This window comes from Octopus bimaculoides, chromosome 4, assembly GCF_001194135.2.
Source record: "Octopus bimaculoides isolate UCB-OBI-ISO-001 chromosome 4, ASM119413v2, whole genome shotgun sequence".
In the NCBI taxonomy this organism is placed as follows: domain Eukaryota; kingdom Metazoa; phylum Mollusca; class Cephalopoda; order Octopoda; family Octopodidae; genus Octopus; species Octopus bimaculoides.
The window spans coordinates 53313108-53332232 of record NC_068984.1 but is presented as its reverse complement, the minus strand read 5'-3'; positions in this window follow the sequence as shown (position 1 = coordinate 53332232).

Here is a 19125-nt window from a genome sequence, read left to right as displayed (position 1 = left end):
AGAGTAAAAATGTAAAAAACAGATTAGGTTTTTCCGTGGAAAGAAAAGCCTACGAAAAAGACCACAGTAACCTCAGGCAGGGAGGGAAAAACACATGAGAGCAAAGCACCCCCCTCTCTTTTTTGGATTTACAGGATCATGCTTGAAGTGGTTTCATCATTCGCGTGTACATTGACCCACCTTTTATTGAATCTTTTATGAGATAAAACTTGCCTCTCTATTCTCACCTTCCTTTTCAAGTGGTACTTGAAAAAGTTGATGAGTGATTGGCCAGGGAGGAAAGTGTTTGTCTCTAAACCTCTCGCTCGAGTCCACCACACACATTCTTTCACCATGGCCACCAGTACGATGAAAACTGCCTTGCCTTCCCAGTTAAGGTAAAGTGGTGGGGCAATTTTTACGATAGACTCCGCTGACAACCAGATTCATCCCACACATGACAGCAGCCATTCGGCATAAGCTCACAGGTCTAAAATGGTTGGATAGTGCACAAGTGCATGCAGAACGGTTTTGTCACTCTGACCGCATCTTGGGCAAGTCAGTCCAGTGTATCTTGAACCGTGCCTGTAGAGCTTATCCTGAATGTGCAATGCTTCCTGATAGCACTGCCAGGCCAGGGATCTCTGGTGATTGTCCATAGGTTCTGGCCCAAAAGTTGTCCTGAACAGGCGGGTCAGGTGTTCCTCATCGACACCCAGATTCTCCCCAAGAACATTGTCACACCTCACCTCCACTAATCCTCTATAGAACACCTTCATGGAATTGAAGTCGCACAATTTTGGTCTCAGATGGCAGAGTTACTTGAGAGCAAAGCGGCACTTGCAGTGCCATTCACTTAGCCTCAGTCTCTGTTTGATCCACGACTGCAGTTCAGCTAAAGAGATGAGCTGCAGGAAAGCACGCCTCACAAACGGCGGTCACACCTATTCACTATCATCTATGAAGCGCCAGAGATGTCACAGTCTCAGTGCATGTCTGTGCATCATCAACCACTGCATGCCCAGCCCTCCATTTAGCGGGTGTTGACAGCAAATGGATCACCCAACCATCAGAACACTTCCCGTCTACAAACAGTTCCTCTCAGAAAGCAAACAGTTCTTTCTATACAAATAAAGCCAACTTTTGTGGAGCTGATCTGTCAACAATCCATTCAGAAAGACAGGCAGACAGGCAGACAGGCAGACAGACAGACAAGCAGACAGACAAGCAGACAGACAGGCAGACAGACAGACAGACAGACAGACAGACAGACAGACAGACAGGCAGGCAGGCAGGCAGACAGACAGACAGATAGATAGAGTGAGTGAGTTCAAATGTGTAAAAAACAGAAGTCTGAGAAAGGTGAGGAAACATCATACAAAATGTATTAGTTTGACACTCAGGAAAAATGGAAAAGTCTTTGACGCTTTGAGCCTATGCTCTTCAACAGAGGCAAATGAGGAAAGAAAGCTGAGAAAGCAGAAAAACATGTCTAGATTAACGGTTTCATATTAGGAAAGAGGAAGTCATCAGAATTTCGGATAAATTACTTATCTAGTGCTTTCATCCCATTTCAGAGATTCATCTCATTTCAGAAATTCCTGTGCCACCCTGAGACATATCTTAGGACTGCTATTACCAAACCCCCCTTTGGTCATGAATGACCATGGGATTGCATCTAGAAAGTTACCCTCCAAGACATAAGGCCAGGCAAGGTTGTCTATGGAAGACCAGCAGTTGCCCATGTATACCAGCCTCCCCTCTCCACACCACCAATGTTATCCAAGGGAAAGGCAAATGATACAGCTTGGCATCAGTGATGTCACTACTCATTTCTTCAGCTGAGTGAACTGGAGCAATGCGAAATAAAGTGTCTTGCTCAAGAATACAACACAGAGCTCAGTCAAGGAACCGGATTCACTATCTCATGATTATGAGCCAGATGCTCTAACCACTGCCATTACAATATCTCTTACACCTTCTTCTGTCTGCTATTATTCTCATCACCCTGTCATCTGCTGCTGATGGCCTTCCCCCATTCACCACAACCATCCAATATACCTCTAACATCCATCTCTGTCACTGTATATCTCTCAGTCTTCCTCTGCACCCCCCCCCCTCATGCATCCACTCCATATTATCTAATCTATCTACAGGTTTATCAAACTGCTGCTCCCCTCCCTTCCTGTACTGCCTCTTATCATCCCTTCTTTCCTAAGCCTATTCTTTCACCTTCCCCTTACCATATAGATGTTTACCACTAACCTAACCACCACCCCTTTGTTCCATTCATTACATTCATCTCTACATCCATTTCTAACCATCTGTCACTCACCTCTCACACTTTAATGAACTTTTCCATCTACCATTCCCAATTTTTTGTATTCTCTCTTATATTCAACTTCTTGTATCTTGAGAGCACACTCTGACACTTCATTGCCACCATCATTGTCTTCTCACAAGCTACTCCCACCTGCCCTTATATAATGTAGGATAGCCATGTACCCCCTCTTTATGACTGTTGATTATTCTTTAACCTCTCAACACCCAGCATAAAGCTATTTTCGTCTCAACTACAACCCCACTTAGTCGAGGGACCTTTTTCCTTCTTTTGTGAGTTACTTGGTGATCTCACTAGTGCCAGTGTCATGAAAAACAAAAACGCAAGTAGTTGGTATTAGGAAAGGCATCCAGCTGTAAAATCCATGCCAAAACAGAAATTGGAGCTTGATGCAGTCTTTTGTTTTATTGGATCCTGTCCAAACTGTGTAACTCATGCCAGCATGGAAGACAGACAGTAAATGATGATGATGATAATGATGATGATGATGATGACGACGACGACACAATAAACAAACAGATAGACAAATAGACAGACAGACAGACAGACAGACAGACAGGCTGACTGACTGGCTGATAGATGATATGTCTATTTATGTATGTGGATGTGAATGTTTTTATGTACCAATTATAATACAACAATGATTTCTTATATTTGCACATGGCTACAAATTTTTCAACACGTATAGTTAATAGAATCAACCTCAATTGACACCTATTTTATCAACGTGCAGGTTTAGAATCTAGGTTGCTTTGCACTCTTGCTAGCATACTGTTGTTACAATAGTATATATCATGCTTAATAAATAAAATACAGTACACTATCACAAATATGTCTGATAACATATTCATATGTTACTCCATGTGTGAAGACCACTATAAATCCATATGCTTAGAAAGGATGGTTGTAATTTGCGTTTTTTTGTCCCCCATGTACCTTAGGTGATGCAACCAATAATGATCTGATCTTGATAATAATGAAAATCTGGATGTTATGTTTCACAGTCAGATACCATTTTTAACAGAGAACAGAAAGAAGAGAAGCAATGATTGTTTTGGCAACTCCAAATACAAAATTAACACTTCTGTTTTTTCCTCTTTTTTTTTTTTTGACCCATAAGTACAGGTGTGGCTGTGTAGTAAAAAGTTTGCTTTCCAATCACATGGTTTGGAGTTCAGTTCCACTGTGTGGCACCTTTTACTATTGCCTTGAGCTGACCAAAACCTTGTGAGTGGATTTGGTAGATGGAAGCTAAAAGAAACCTGTTGCATGCACGTGTGTGTTTGATCTCCACTACTGCTTGACAACCAGTGTTGGTTTTCCTACATCCCCATAACCTAGCAGTTCAGCTAAAAGAAACCAATAGAATAAGTCTTAAAAAAAAAATAAGTACTGGAGTTATTTCATTCCACTAAAGTTCTTCAAGGTGGTCCCCCAGTATGGTCACTGTCTAATGACTGAAACCAATAAAAGATAAAAGATAAGGGGATGGAAAAAGTCAGCCACAGGCAGGATTTGAATTCAAACCCTAGGAGTATAAAATGAAATAATTCAAATCATTTAGTTTGGTACTCTAATAATTACACATTAGTAACTGTGAATAAAAATGAGCCAACAAGATAACTTGTACTTAATCACTTGGCTTACAAGAAATAACAGCTAAATCACCCTCAAGTTACACCTAGCCAACTTCAAACAATGTAGTCCTGATACATTGTACTTCTAAATAAAATACAGGCTGTTCTTGCCTGGAATTTGTTTAATTATCAATGTCAACAGGACATAGCAAAAAATTAGCTGAGATTCAATCAGACATTACAAATATCTACGCTGTAATATTTAATGTTTAACTAGAATAAAAAACAGAATAAAATGAAGAAAGTAGCAAAGATTCCAGGTGTTGAAAAATAGTTTAAAATTTAGACCAGAAATCATACAAGAATGTGTCTGAAGATAAGAAACTAGCTATGTATTCCTTTTTTTAATCAACAAATAAAATAAAAAAGCAAAGTGGCTGACAACAAAATCTTTGTCACAAGAGAACTTGACAACACATTTTATAAGCTATAACTGATGTCACTAAAGTAAGCACCTGTTGGGAGAAACAAGACAGACTGTTAGGGACTGCGGAAAAAAGCTGATGAGAGTATTATACGATGAAAGAGCACACATGCACACTCTCACACATTCGTACAATACACAGGCATATAGATACCCAGGCACATAGACAAAAGATACATTATACAAACATACAACAAACATTGTGTAAAATATACATATAAAATCTCACAAAGGTACACACACACACACATAGGTGTGTGTGTGTGTGTGTGCATACATGGTTTTTACATGTGCACATACAAGGTTGGTATAACACTCATACACGTGTGTGTGTGTGTGTGTGTGTGTACATATATATAACTGTGTGTGTGTGTGCATGCGTATGCATGTATATATTCACTCTCTCTCTCTCTCTCTCTCTTTTTCTCTTGAGAAGAGGAAAGGGAAAATAATAGAGAACTAAAACCATCCTTTCTCTTTAAACAAACTAATCAGTTTAGATCTTTCTGGCCTCATGCAGGTTTTAAAACATTAACACAAAACCTTTAAAAAATCTATGTAGGAATGTTTAAACTTTTTTTTAGAATAAGAAAACAGAAAAAATGAAGAGAGTGAAAACAGACTAAAGCTTAAAAAAGACATAAGGTTTGCATAAAAATACACTCTACTAAAAACAAGCGAATAAAAACATGCTAAACAACTAGAAAAGCACTTGGAGAGTGCAGACCTCCACCAAGCAGGTCATTTCATTTCCACCCATATACATGCATGCTGAAAATTGTCCAATTTCCTAAACCAACGCTGGCAAAAACATAACCTCCTTGGCGGGGGTAAAAAAAATAACGCAGTCACTTTCACTACCACAACCAGTATAATCACTACAATACCACCATCACACAACTAACACTGTCATCAACACCACTATTACCACCATCACCTCAGCATCACACATCACACCACTCCTGTTGCTATTCACCGATACTATTTTATCCTCCGCCCATACTTATCTCGACCATTGTCATCATCAACACTGTATCTGCTTTCACCACAATCACCGTCAGAACTATGATCACCACAATCAGTTTCTTTACACAGTTGAAAATCCATTATCCAATACTCATGGGACTGGGATTGTTGCAGATTCTTGATTTTTCAGAGTGCTTTATTAAAAAAAAAAATTGCATCTACAAAACAGAACAGTTTGAGGATAGAAACCAGATCTAAACACAATAGCATATCGACATACTCTGAATGTAGTTCTATATAAATCTTTAATAATTTTTTTTATACTTAAGGCCATCAGAAATGTTAAGATATCAGCCTCTAACCACATTGTCATGCTTTGATTAAGAATGTCATGGAGTCACTTTCCTCCTTTATGTGTGTCTGGCGCTATGTTGAAGAGAGCAGGGCCAATTGAAGCAAAATAGTTCTGTCATAGTGTTGTGATACAACACAAACATTTCTGTAGTGGACAGATGGCATAGGGGTCAAGCCTCGGATGAATTTTAAAGATGGGCAATGTTTATGGAATATTTTCCACATCATACAGATGATATAGAGCTCACAGCGGTGGTGGAGGGAGCAAAGCCTGAGCTTTTTGAGTCGATCCCAATAGTCAAGGCTTGTCATGTCATCCTCTGCAGACCTCCACCAAGCAGCTCATTTTTAGATAGATATGCAAGTAAAATTACTAATAGAGAAACAAAAATAAACTTTGGAAACAGCAACGCCACCATAGGTTACATGGAAATGATGAACGTGCTTTCAAGGGAGATAATCAAAGAACGTAACATTGTAATGCTTCATGTAAAGTAAATATAACAAATGAAAAATCCTTCAAAAATCCATAAAAATTTCCGGATCACTCCAAAAATTTCATCATCTGTTCCTTGTGTCATTACCAACTTTTCCTGCAAGGTTCATCAAATATCGTTCGCAACTTTTTGAGTTATTTTGCACACAGACGGACAGACTGGCAAACCAATGCTGATGAAAACATAACCTCCTTCCTTGGCGGAGGTAATAAGGCAGTTTTTCAAACATGCCTGATAATCTGAAATGTGATTCCATGACCAATGATTTACAAGATCTAAATCAAATATAACAGACAAAACTCAGCATCTCTACAGGAATGATTGCATTCACCTGTGGGATGATTGTGTCTGAGAACATGTTTTTTTCAGTCCAGGTTTGGACTCCTGGATTAAACAGGAGATGCAAAGGCTGGTTGAAAAGTCCATAGGCTAACTATGAAGGAGTGATGGTACAGCTCTGAAATCTTAGATGCATTAATTTCAACACTTCTTATTAAAAACTACATTGTTTCTTTCCATATAAACTGAGAGCTGACTGTTCAAAGAAGACTTCAAAAGTAACTAGTTGTGACTTATGTTGAAAATGGATAAAATTTGGCAGGAAAAGGGTTTAGCCCCCAAGGACATTCATGCAGACATAGTTACTACATTAGGATATGACACACTAGCTTTATTAACAGTGCAAGAGTGGACAGCTGAATTTAGAAGGAGAAGGGAATGCCTTGGCGATGACCCAAGGTCTGGATGCCCTGCAGCTGCTGCCACTGAGAAAAACATTGACTGTATTCACCACATTGTGATAGATGACAGGTAATTGACTATAAATGAAATGGTCAATGCTATTAACCTATCCTATAAGAGAGTAGAGAATATTCTGCACAATGAGCTTGGCATGGCAAAGGTTTCTGTTCAGTTGGTGCCATGTCTTCTGACACCTGATCAAAAGTGCATCAGGCTGATCATATCATGGGAAAATTTAACATTGTTTCAAGCAATGAACAATGTTTCTTTGAACGTTTCCTAATGCAGGATGAGTGTTGGCTTCATCAATTTGAGCCAGAAACAAAGAGACAATCCATGCAGTTGAAACACTCCTCCCCACCTGCTCCAAAGAAGTGCAAGATCGTTTCATCTGCAAGGAAAGTGATGGCCTCAATTTTTTGAGATGCAAAAAGCATTGTGTTAATTGACTATGTTCAAAAGAGCCACACCATCAACGGAGAATACTATGCCAATTTGCCAAGGCAGTTACAAAAGGCTATCAAGACCAAACACCCAAGAAAATTGACAAAAGAGGTCTTATTTCATCAGGACAATGCTCCAGCACACAAATCCTTGGTTTCAATGCTCACTGTGCATGATTGAGGCTTTGAATTGGTTGATCACGCACTTTATTCTCCTTATTTAGCCCTATCATCTTTTCTCCACATTGAAAAAAAAACACTTGGCTGGGAACCAATATCACAGCGATGATGATGGCTTTTTTTACTAACATGATTTAAGCATCTTCATCAATTGGATCAAAGCACTGCAACACCAATGGAAGAAGTGTGTGAACCATAAGGAGGACTGTGTTGAAAACTAAACTTCATTTGGTCTCATTGCATGAGAGTATCTTTGTCAGTCTATGAACATTTCAGTCAAGCCTCATAAATTTCTTTTTTGTCTTGTCAGTATATGTGCAATTTCATGTCATTAGTAAAACCTGTCATCAAAAGCCTGCAACACACAACATAGGTATTGTACTTCCAGCTCATGAATTCAGCCAGTCCTGTTTACCTCTCAATGATTCATCTCCTTGGATTTTTAGACTGTGTTTTATAAAACTCTAGCTGTCTACCTATATATGTGTGTGTGTGTGTGTATTCTTTTATTCTTTTACTTGTTTCAGTCATTTGACTGTGGCCATGCTGGAGCACTGCCTTTAGTCAAACAAATCACCTCCAGGACTTATGCTTTGCAAGCCTATTACTTATTCTATCGGTCTCTTTTGCCAATCTGCTAAGTTACGGGGATGTAAACACACCAACAGTTTCTGTCTACCAAATCCACTCACAAGGCTTTGATCAGCCCAAGGCTATAGTAGAAGAAACTTACCCAAGGTGCCATGCAGTGGAACTGAACCTGGAACCGTGTAGTTGGTAAGCAAGCTTCTTACCACACAACCACTCTTGTAAATATATATATATATATATATATATATATACACACACACACATAGAAATACACACACACACACGCACACACACACACACACACACAAATATCGCACATATACACACATTATACGTGCACGTGTGTGTGTGCATGTATGTATGTATGTATAATATATATGTATGTGTAAAAGATACAATAGCCACTGTTCTTATTCATACAATCAAAAAATGGATATCTCTGACAACAAAAAACAGGTTCACTCATAGCTGAGATAAAAAAAAAAATTCTTCTAATGACAAATACACCTATGACACAACACGCCTCCTACTCAAGAATATTAACAGAAACTTTTACAGTGTTTACAAATGCTAGACCTTGCAATCTCTGATAACTTTTAATGATAACCACACTTTTATAACATAGTCAAATGTTCTCTCAATGATAAGAAATTTTCACCCTTTGATGTAGCTGAATGACCAGTCCCAACCAGTTGGGGTTCACACCACAGGTTGTACTGTTCATCCTTTCAGTCACTGAATACAAAACATAGATTGCGAGACTTCCGTTCAAGTAATTTTTGTTGAGTTACTAATCTCACCTTTGTAGGTTACCCATTTACAGCTGAGTGAACTGGAGCAATGCGCAATGAAGTGTTTTGCTCAAGAACACACTGCACAGCCAGAATGAGAATTAAAACCACAATCCCACAATCATGAATACAACACTCCAACCACTAAGCCACATGCCTTCACACATTATTGGATAGCTATTGACTCTCTTGAGTTTCTCCACCCTTGATGAGTTTCATCTTTTGTCCTCGAGTAAATTACCCTCCCCACCAAGCTTGTGGTGGGATTACCAGTTTAGTCAAGAAGGCAAAAGTATGCCTCTTATTAAAGTACACTCACATAACAAGGACAATGCATATGTTTCATATACAACACATCCCAAAATGAACCTGTTTGTTTGATTGACAGTCTTCACTCAACAACATATTACAAAAGCAGGGTGAGCACTTTCTTCTAAGCAATTGCTCACTCAACTAGATCAGCTTCAAATCACATCCACCTCTCATCATCATCATTTAACATCTGTTTTCCATGCTGGCGTAAGTTGGACAGCTTGACAGGAGTGTACTAGGTGCTTTTTACATAGCACCAGCATCAGAGCTTTTCATGTGACACCAGCACCTGTACTTTTTATGTGACACCAGTGTTTTTTATATGGCACCTTGGTTTTAGGATCTCAACTCTATTGTAGTGGCTGGGTCTTCTTGAGTACAGCAATGTACAACATATCTCGGCCCAATCATCTTAAAAAAAGAAAAATTACATTAGATAGATAATGTAGTTCTAGATACTCAGTCAGAAAAGAAGACATCATAATCGTAACTGGAATTGCCTTTGATTGTTGGTCTACCTGTTCAAAGCTAATGTGATGCAAAATAGCAACTCCTAAGCCACTAACAGCTTTGTCTCCTATCTTTCTATTGTTTCTTCATTAGCTTCTGTTTTTTTATACTAGTAAATAGTGTACTACTCAACTCCTTCTCAAACACACTCAATCCTTATCAATCCTCCTGGTTTTTCTCTCCCCAGATTTCACACTAGTCCTATCCATTCTCTCCAAAACTTCCTTGCTGACCATGTTTTCCCTATAAGCATCAACTTGCAGAAATTCTAGCTGAACATAAATTGTTTCAGAGGAGAACATGTTTTAATTGGTATATCAGTAAATTTACCAGCACCTGCACATTGAGGGTAAGCTTGAGAGTGATTTGCATAATTAAACTAAAAGAAGCTAAGACAAATAACTCAAAAGGTTTGATGGCATTCATTTGAGTAATTAGGCTAAATAGGGAAAGTACTGAATGCTATGCATATGAAATGCTTAATTTATTGAAATTGCCTCAATTCAGAGACAGAAAACAAAAACCTAACAACAACTGTAAGTAGACACTAAACTCAGTTTTCAGTAGTACACTTAACTTAATTGCACAAATCCATATCATTGGCCTCTTTGAATATTTTTCTCAATGCTCCTTTTTCTTTCAGTTTTAGTTGTACAAATTACATCAGACCAAGAATATATGAAACTCCTTTTCTATCATGTAAAAATGTTAAAAAAACAGGCATGGTAGGACTGAATTATGCTGACAAGATCAGTAAAGAGGCCAAAGGACATGTCCATAAACTTTTCTTGTCTATAAACAAGCTTCAGATTGCCTTTTCCTTCCTACTCCTGAATTATTCCTAATTTCTTGAAATTATCTTCCCTTCAGATTCACTGGTAATTGATGAAGTGTACTGATGCTTAACCCTTTAGCAATGAGATTTCTTTGTCCAGTTTATTGCTTATTTATTTACGTTGTTTTGAATTAATCTTGTAGGTTCAGTATTGCAATAATGCATTTGTATATGTTTAGAATGATGTTGTAGGTTAGATGTGAGAGGTTGGATCTAGTAAGTTTTAACTTAAAACAGAATATTTTTGCTAGATATGACTGATTTAAATGCCAAATGGTTAAACATGTGTCCTATAATCTGATGACATCTTTTATAGTCCAGTTCAGAGTGTTTCCATAACATTGTCTATAAGGCCTTTTCATGTTTGACTGCACACAAACATATCAAATATACATGTACAGAGCTTTATTTTAATCATTGCTACTTAGTGAGCCTTTGCACATATTAGAAAATTTCTTATTTGCTGTTTGTATATAAGCATGAGCAGTTCTTAGTGGGCTATGAGAGACAGATTGGGTATCTGTAGCTGATGAAGTGTAACGATGCAGAAACATGTTTACTACAGTCCAATGATATCATTTAGTGTATTTTCACACATTATTGATAAGAACTACCTTTCTGAGAAAGTTACCACGAAGGTCTTTCCACATTCAAGTTTACACAAGCATGTTGAATACAAATGTATATAAATCTAATAACAATTGTGGTTTTCTATGTCTTTGTATTTGTTGTAAGGGCAATCTGTTCACAACCATGATTGGCTAAGTGAACTATACTAGTTAGTATAAATGAGCATGTGCAGAACAGTCTGAGAAGGGTTTCATATATGCAGTCATAGTGTACAGGTCATAGGAATTATTGAATAGAGATATCATGAAGGCTTTACGCAGTTGGAAAGAAATAAGAGAACATCAGGAACGTTTAATATTATAACCATTCAGATATAACAGTGACAACAAGAAGTCATACATCATATCAGTAGCGAGGTGGATACCTCCCAGTGTGTAACAGTGTCGTTATAACAGTGGTAACAAAGTTATGAACGCTCGTAGGAGTGTCGAAATGGAGGAACTACTAGCTTCCATTGTAAAGCAACAACAACAGTTGCAGCAGCAGCTGTTACAGCAGCAGCAAGAATACCATGAACAGCAAAAACAACAACAACAACTAAACCAGCAATTGATAGAGTTATTGCTACAATCTAAGAACGCACCAGCATCATATTTGGCAGATGGAGTAGCCAACTCCATTGAAGAATTCCTGTATAATCCTGAAGATGGGATTATGTTTTCTTCATACTATAGAAGGTACGAAGAAATATTTAAAGAGGAGTGCAAAAGTTGGACAAATGAAAAGAAGGTAAAACTTCTTTTGCGTAAATTAGCTCCATCAGAGCATGAGAAATATTGCAACTTTATTCTATCAAAAAAGTTGTCAGAAATTTGTTTTGAAGAAACAATTGAAATATTGACTAATTAATATATTCAGTGAAAAGAACTCACTATTCAATATACGTTGGGAATGCCTAAATTTTAAAAAAAATGAAAATGATGACTTTGTTATATATGCAAGAATTGTTAACAAAGCATGTGAAAAATTCATGTCAGGAGAGTTGTCCCCAGACATGTTTAAATGTTTGATATTTGTCAAAGGACTAACTGCAAGTGAGGATGCAGAAATACGAGTGAGAATATTAACAAAGTTGACACAAGACACTGAGTTAACCTTGCAAAAAGTGGCAGAAGAGTATCATATGTGCAGTTATAGTGTACAAGTCGTAGGAATTATCAAATAGAAATATCATGGAGTGCTTGCTGAAGATACATAGTTGGAGAGTAATAAGAAAACATCAGGAACCTTCAATATTATAACAGTTCAGATATAACAGTGACAATGAGAAGTTGTATGTCATATCAGTATTGAAAGTATAGAATCTGAATACATTGCACGCCTACTGCTCAGATAGTACTTTTGACATACATAGTTACACTTCAACCCATGTGTGCATGCACACAGACACTCAGACACACACACATACACACACACCGTGTGTGTGTGTGTGTGTGCGTGCGTGTACAGAGTGTGGGATAATGACATAAAATACAGAGATAATATACAAGTACAAATTTGAGAGTAGGGCATGTAACTACCTGCCCCAATGTGTAAAAGTATTTAGTAAAAAAAAAGGCAGCTAACTTCATAATCATATTTCATTAGGTGAAATAAAATAAGTGGCAAAATTCACATCTTTAAAAGACTTATAAGAAAAAGAAATATTTTCTTTATCACCCCATTTTTTTTTTAATGTGTTGCATAGTTGAGAAATTAACCAACCATATGATTTGTTTCTAGTTTCAAAAGTACAAGGTGTTACTGTTATGTTTGTCCTTGCCAAATACCTGTACAAAATATAAAGACACTTGTAACATTATCCGTAAGGAATGTGTAGAATTTAGGGTTATGACATAGAAGAATGGGTGTTTGGACACGATTGACAGCTTAGGTTGTTTCTTTTATGTCATTGTTAAACTATATCTTTTTATCATCAGCCTTGGCACCTGAAGATAGCATTATCTTCATATTAGATAATTTTAATTTCATGTATTTCTCACTTAGTTTAAGAAGAAAATACTGATAATAATTTTGATGTTTGCTAGTAAAATTAATGAAAGTGTATTACTATAGGTATATGTATGTATGTATGTATGTATGTATGTATGTATGTATGTATGTATGTATGTATGTATGTATGTATGCATGTATGTATGTGTGTGTATATATGTGTGTGTATGTATGTATGTATGTGTGCAGATTTGTATGTTTTGTTTTATGTATGTATTTTCATGCACATAGTTGCATATCTAGACATGCACATATATATTTAAATGATAGACTTGTGGAAATTTTACAGATTTTTACAGTTTCAGTGATGGATTGGATCTGTAGTCTTCGAATTAGCTTTCTCCTTTCTGGTTTTGAGAAGCCTAATTTCTCAAGATTAATATTTAGGCAATGTGTTACATATCCCAGGGCCCCAATAATTACAAGTATAAACCTGAACTTGTAATCTGGATAGAGTAACTGCAGATTTCTCAATAGTTCACCATAGATATTGGGGCTGGTGAAGTCATAAAAATTTTCTGATAACCACTTCTGACTCTACAGATATGGCCTTCCAACAACAAGCCTCTCCAGTCAGGGATTGATCATAGTCTCCAGCAGTTTTATATAGCCATATGAATTGAGCCTAAGGCTCTGTTCAGATATGAAGATGAATTCCAGCATGTGGACACAGTCAGAATGCCTGCTGTGTCCTTCACTGTTTGTCATATCTTTGTAATCTCTGCTGCAGCTGCCCATGTCATGTCTTACTGCCTTTACAGAATTCACAGAGCACTGAGTAGCAGTCATAATGTAAGTATTTTGATAACCTGTTCAAATCATCATGATACAGGCAAATCTTTTCCATTATTTAGATGGCTTCTTGTGTCAACTAACTTTTTCTCAACCACAGCTTTAATCTTTATTCTCTCCAACACCATTGACTGTTCACCAATACATCAAGCTGTTCCTGAACAAAAGAGACATAAATAGTCATCAATTTTCTATTGTATTAACACTTTAAACAAAGGTCACTAGTGACAAGCAAGAAATGACTAATTGCCACTTATCTGTTATATTTGCTTGACAAAAACATAGTATAACTAAACAAGATTTTCAGACCATTGAAGATTATACTAATTATATTCAGCTACAGAGGTTTGTTCATTTGAAAAGTCCATAAGTTTAAAGTGTCATAAGTGTGGTACCTACAAGAAGAAAGTAGTTCTGAATTTCTAATTAATAATTATTCTTTATAAAATAGTATCTTGTACTTTTCTATTGTACAATGTTCGCATGGTTTTTATTGTTTCCATAGTTTAATTCTTGTTAGAATCTTTCATGAAATGATAAAATTTATATCAGAGATTTTCAGTAGTCATGAGTATATTGATAGTGAAGTACTACCATTTTTATTTTTTGTGATTAAATGAGAAATTAAAACCAATGTAAGAAAGAATGTGAAAAAAAAAAAAAATAGAAAATATAAATATAAATAAGATTATTTGTCTGCATTAGGGTGATTTGAAACCTGAAGGATTACATTAGTTACTACAACCAATTTGAATGTACCCCCCAGCAAAGGCTAGTCATTAGCGACTTTAGGCTCAAGGCCAGAAGAATGCCAAGGAGCAGACCAATCCAGAAAAGAAGGATTTGGAAGCTAAAGAACCCTTCACATGGTCAGAGATTTAGGGACATCCTCATCAAGAAATTTGATGAGAGGGAGGAGAAGCTACAGATATCGGACAAAGAAGGTAGCTGGAAATTCCAACGGGACAGCTTACTGAGTGCCACTGACCAAGTCTGCAGATGGTGCAAAGTCCCTGCCAGACCTAGAGTAACATGGTGGTGGAATAATTTGGTAGACAAAGCCATTAGAGCAAAGAAACAGGCCTGGAAAGCCTAGAAGGGTGGGGGTAGCAGAGAACTATACCAGATAGCCAAAAGGAAGGCTGGGTGGCAGGTATACATTGCCAAGGTTGAAGCAGAAAAAAAGTTTGCCAATGTCCAGCAACATGAGGACCAAAGAATTGAATTATTTCGGATTGCAAGACAGTGTGTGAGAGAAAATTGTGATGTCAAAGGAGAGAAATGTGTCCACATGGATGATGGTGCACTTGCGTTTAATGATTCTGCAAAGAAAGAGGCTTGGAAATGCCATTATGAAAGGCTGCTGAATGTGGAGAATGAATGGGAGGAGGAGAGCCTGCCAAATGTTGACCCAGTAGAGGGACCAACTATCCAAATAGACACCTCCCTGGTAGATAAAGCAATTAAGGGTATGAAGCCAGGAAAAGCCCCCGGCCCATCAGGAATCACTGCTGAGATGCTTAAAACATCTGGTGGTGTGGGCTATGGCCTAGTCACCTGTATTGTAAACCAGGTAGTTCATGATGGAGTCATACCCAATGACTGGCATAGCAGCACCATAGTCAACTGCTACAAAGGTAAAGGTGATACTTTAGATAGAAATAACTACAGGGGTAACTACTGCTGGATCAGGTGATGAAGGTCATAGAGAGGGTCATAGCCCATCTCATTAGGGAGAGAGTCTGGTTAGATGAGATGCAGTTCAGTTTTGTGCCAAGTAGAAGCACTACTGATGCTATATTGCTGGTGTGGCAACTGCAGGAGAAATACCTAGCCAAAGATAAACCCCTATACTTAACTTTTGTGGACTTAAAGAAAGCCTTTGACAGGGTTCCCCAATCCCTTATCTGGTGGGCGATGCAGAAGCTGGGGATTGACAAATAGTTAATAAAGGCTGTACAGGCCCTATACAGAGAGGTCAATAGTAAAGTTAGGATTGGCAATGAGTATAGTGAAGAATTGCAGGTAGAAGTAGGGGTCCACCAAGGATCAGCCCTCAGTCCCCTTTTATTCATCATAGCCCTCCAGGCAATAACATAGGAATTCAAGATAGGTTGCCCTTGGGAGTTCCTCTATACTGATGACCTGGCCTTCATAGCAGAGTCACTACCAGAACTAGAGAAGAAATTTCAGGTGTGGAAGCAAGGTTTAGAATTAAAAGGCCTTAGAGTCAATGTTGCAAAGACCAAAGTTCTATTAAGTAGGAAGGTGAACACATCACACACCCCTTCAGATAGGTGGCCCTGCTCGATGTGAAGAAAAGGTGTGGGTAGAAACTCCATAAGATGTACCTTGTGTAAGCTAGGGACACAAAAGAGGTGCAGCAACATCAAAGGAAGATTAACCAGGAAGATAGCTTTCGTGTGCGGCAGATGCCCAGGGGCAATAGACACCACAGATGCTCAGAAAACAGATTCCATCACATTCCAGGGGTAGAAACTAGAAGTAGTTGATAGCTTCCACTACCTAGGTGTGGAGGTGGATGCTCAGAGAGTGTTTCCTCTAGAATAAGAATAGCCTGGGCAAAGTTTAGAAAGCTTCTACCCCTACTGGTGACAAAGGGCCTCTTGCTCAGAGTGAAAGGTAGATTGTATGATGCATGTGTGTGAACTGCCATGCTTCACGGCAGTGAAACATGGGCTATGATTGCTGAGAACATGCGTAGGCTTGAAAGAAATGAAGCTAGCATGATCCGCTAGATGTGTAATGTCAGCGTTCACACACGACAGAGTGTAAGCGTCCTGAGAGAAATGTTGGACATAAGAAGCATCAGATGTGGTGTGCAAGAGAAACGTTTGTGCTGGTATGGTCATGTACTATGGATGGATGAGGAGAGCTGTGTGAAGAAGTGCCACTCCCAAACAGTTGAAGGAAACCGGGGTAGAGGTAGACCTAGGAAGACATGGGATGAGGGTGTCAAGCACAGCCTTCAAACATTGGGCCTCACAGAGACAATGATGAAAGACCAAGACCTCTGGAGATATGCTATGACTGCGAAGACACGACAAATAAAGTGAGTTCACAGTTGTATCCTACACCATTCAAAAGTACCTTGGATTGTAGGGCAACATGCTGTGCTTGAGGAGACCTATTGAGTCAAGTACATCAACATCAGCATCAAAATGAAAATCAAATGGAAATTGTAGTTGTGATCCCCATGCCAGTGGCACATAAAAAGCACTATCTGAACATGAGCGATAGCAGCACGGCCTTGACTGTCTTCCGTGCCGGTGGCATGTAAAAAGCACCAACCAATCGTGGCCGTTGCCAGCCACCTGTGGCCCCTGTGCTGGTGGCATGTAAAAAGCACCCACTACACTCACAGAGTGGTTGCCATTGGGAAGTGCATCCAGCTGTAGAAACACTGCCAAATCAGACTTGAGCCTGGTGCATCATCCTGGCTTCCCAGATCCCAGTTGAACAGGCCAATCCATGCTAGCATGGAAAACGGATGTAAAACGATGATGATTATGATGATGATGAATAAATAGAATAATAAAAAAATTAGTTATATATTACAGTAAAATCTTTCTATAACAACAAATTCACAGTAAAATTTGCTTGAGTTATTGCCTAAGTTATTGCCAAGTCTTCACATTTTTAGTCTTGACCCAATGCCTGTTTTTTTACATAATGAATTTGCCTATACTATTCTACTTTATGCAAAGTAGAATAGTATATACTATTCTACTTTGCATAAAACTTTAGTTATATTGGTACTTCTGGCTCTCATTTTTTAAGTATTCTAGCATGTCAATATTGTAACAAAATGATGGTACCTTTTTTAATTATAATGTTACTTTGTAAATTAAAATCAAATAATTTTTAATATTCAAATTTTATCCTTAGCTGCAATATTTTAAATAAAAATGTTTTTGTTCTGTACTTTACCAGATGTAATAAGTTGTCCTCAACTTTTCCAAGTGTAATAACTTTTTCCAGGCTATGCTATTATGCTAATTAATAATGTGTCAACTGTGTCAATTAGCAGTGTCATTGATAATTTCTTCCTTACCTCAATGATGCTGGTGACATATATTAAAAGTCCTCTTATAGAACTACATTCAATAAAAGTATAGAACTATATTATCACCCTCAAATTTGAGAAATAAACACTCATGACTTTTTTCTTTTAAAACTTCATTACATGAGATTGATACCATGAATTTTTCGAATTGAGCCCAATCATTTAGGTTTAATCAAAATATAGTTTGTTTATAAAATAAAAAAGTCAATTTTACTTAAATCCAAATTTTGGCCTTTCTTATATTTTTTTCATGATATTTTACCTACTCTTTACTCTTTTACTTGTTTCAGTCATTTGACTGCAGCCATGCTGGAGCACCGCCTTTAGTCGAGCAAATCAACCCCAGGACTTATTCTTTGGAAGCCTAGTACTTATTCTATCGGTCTCTTTTGCTGAACCGCTAAGTTACGTAAACACACCACCATCGGTTGTCAAGCAATGTTGAGGGGACAAACACAGACACACAAACATATACACACACATACATATATATATATATATATATATATATACATATATACGACGGGCTTCTTTCAGTTTCCGTCTACCAAATCCACTCACAAGGTTTTGGTAAGCCCAAGGCTATAGTAGAAGACACTTGCCCAAGGTGCCATGCAGTGGGACTGAACCCGGAACCATGTGGTTGGTAAGCAAGCTACTTATCACACAGCCACTCCTGCACCTCACAATGTTTTTAATACAAATTTTTCTTGCATGGGACCAAAACTATGAAATTCTTCATGCTTTCATCTATCATTGAAGCTAAGATAAATATATTTTGCGTTTAAAATAAAAAAGTTATTTAGATCTAAACTTGATTTACACTCCTATAATGTGCTACAAATTTTGATGTAAACTTTTTTCTCCTGGTTGAAATCTCAAATTTTTTAATGCTAAAATGTAGCTAGGGACCAGCCATCTTCAAAAAATGTTAACAGTTTTCAATTTGGTTAAGAACTGAATTAGTGACATGCTGCTTGTGAGTAAATTGCGGCCTTAAGAATATTACTCAACCACTACCTT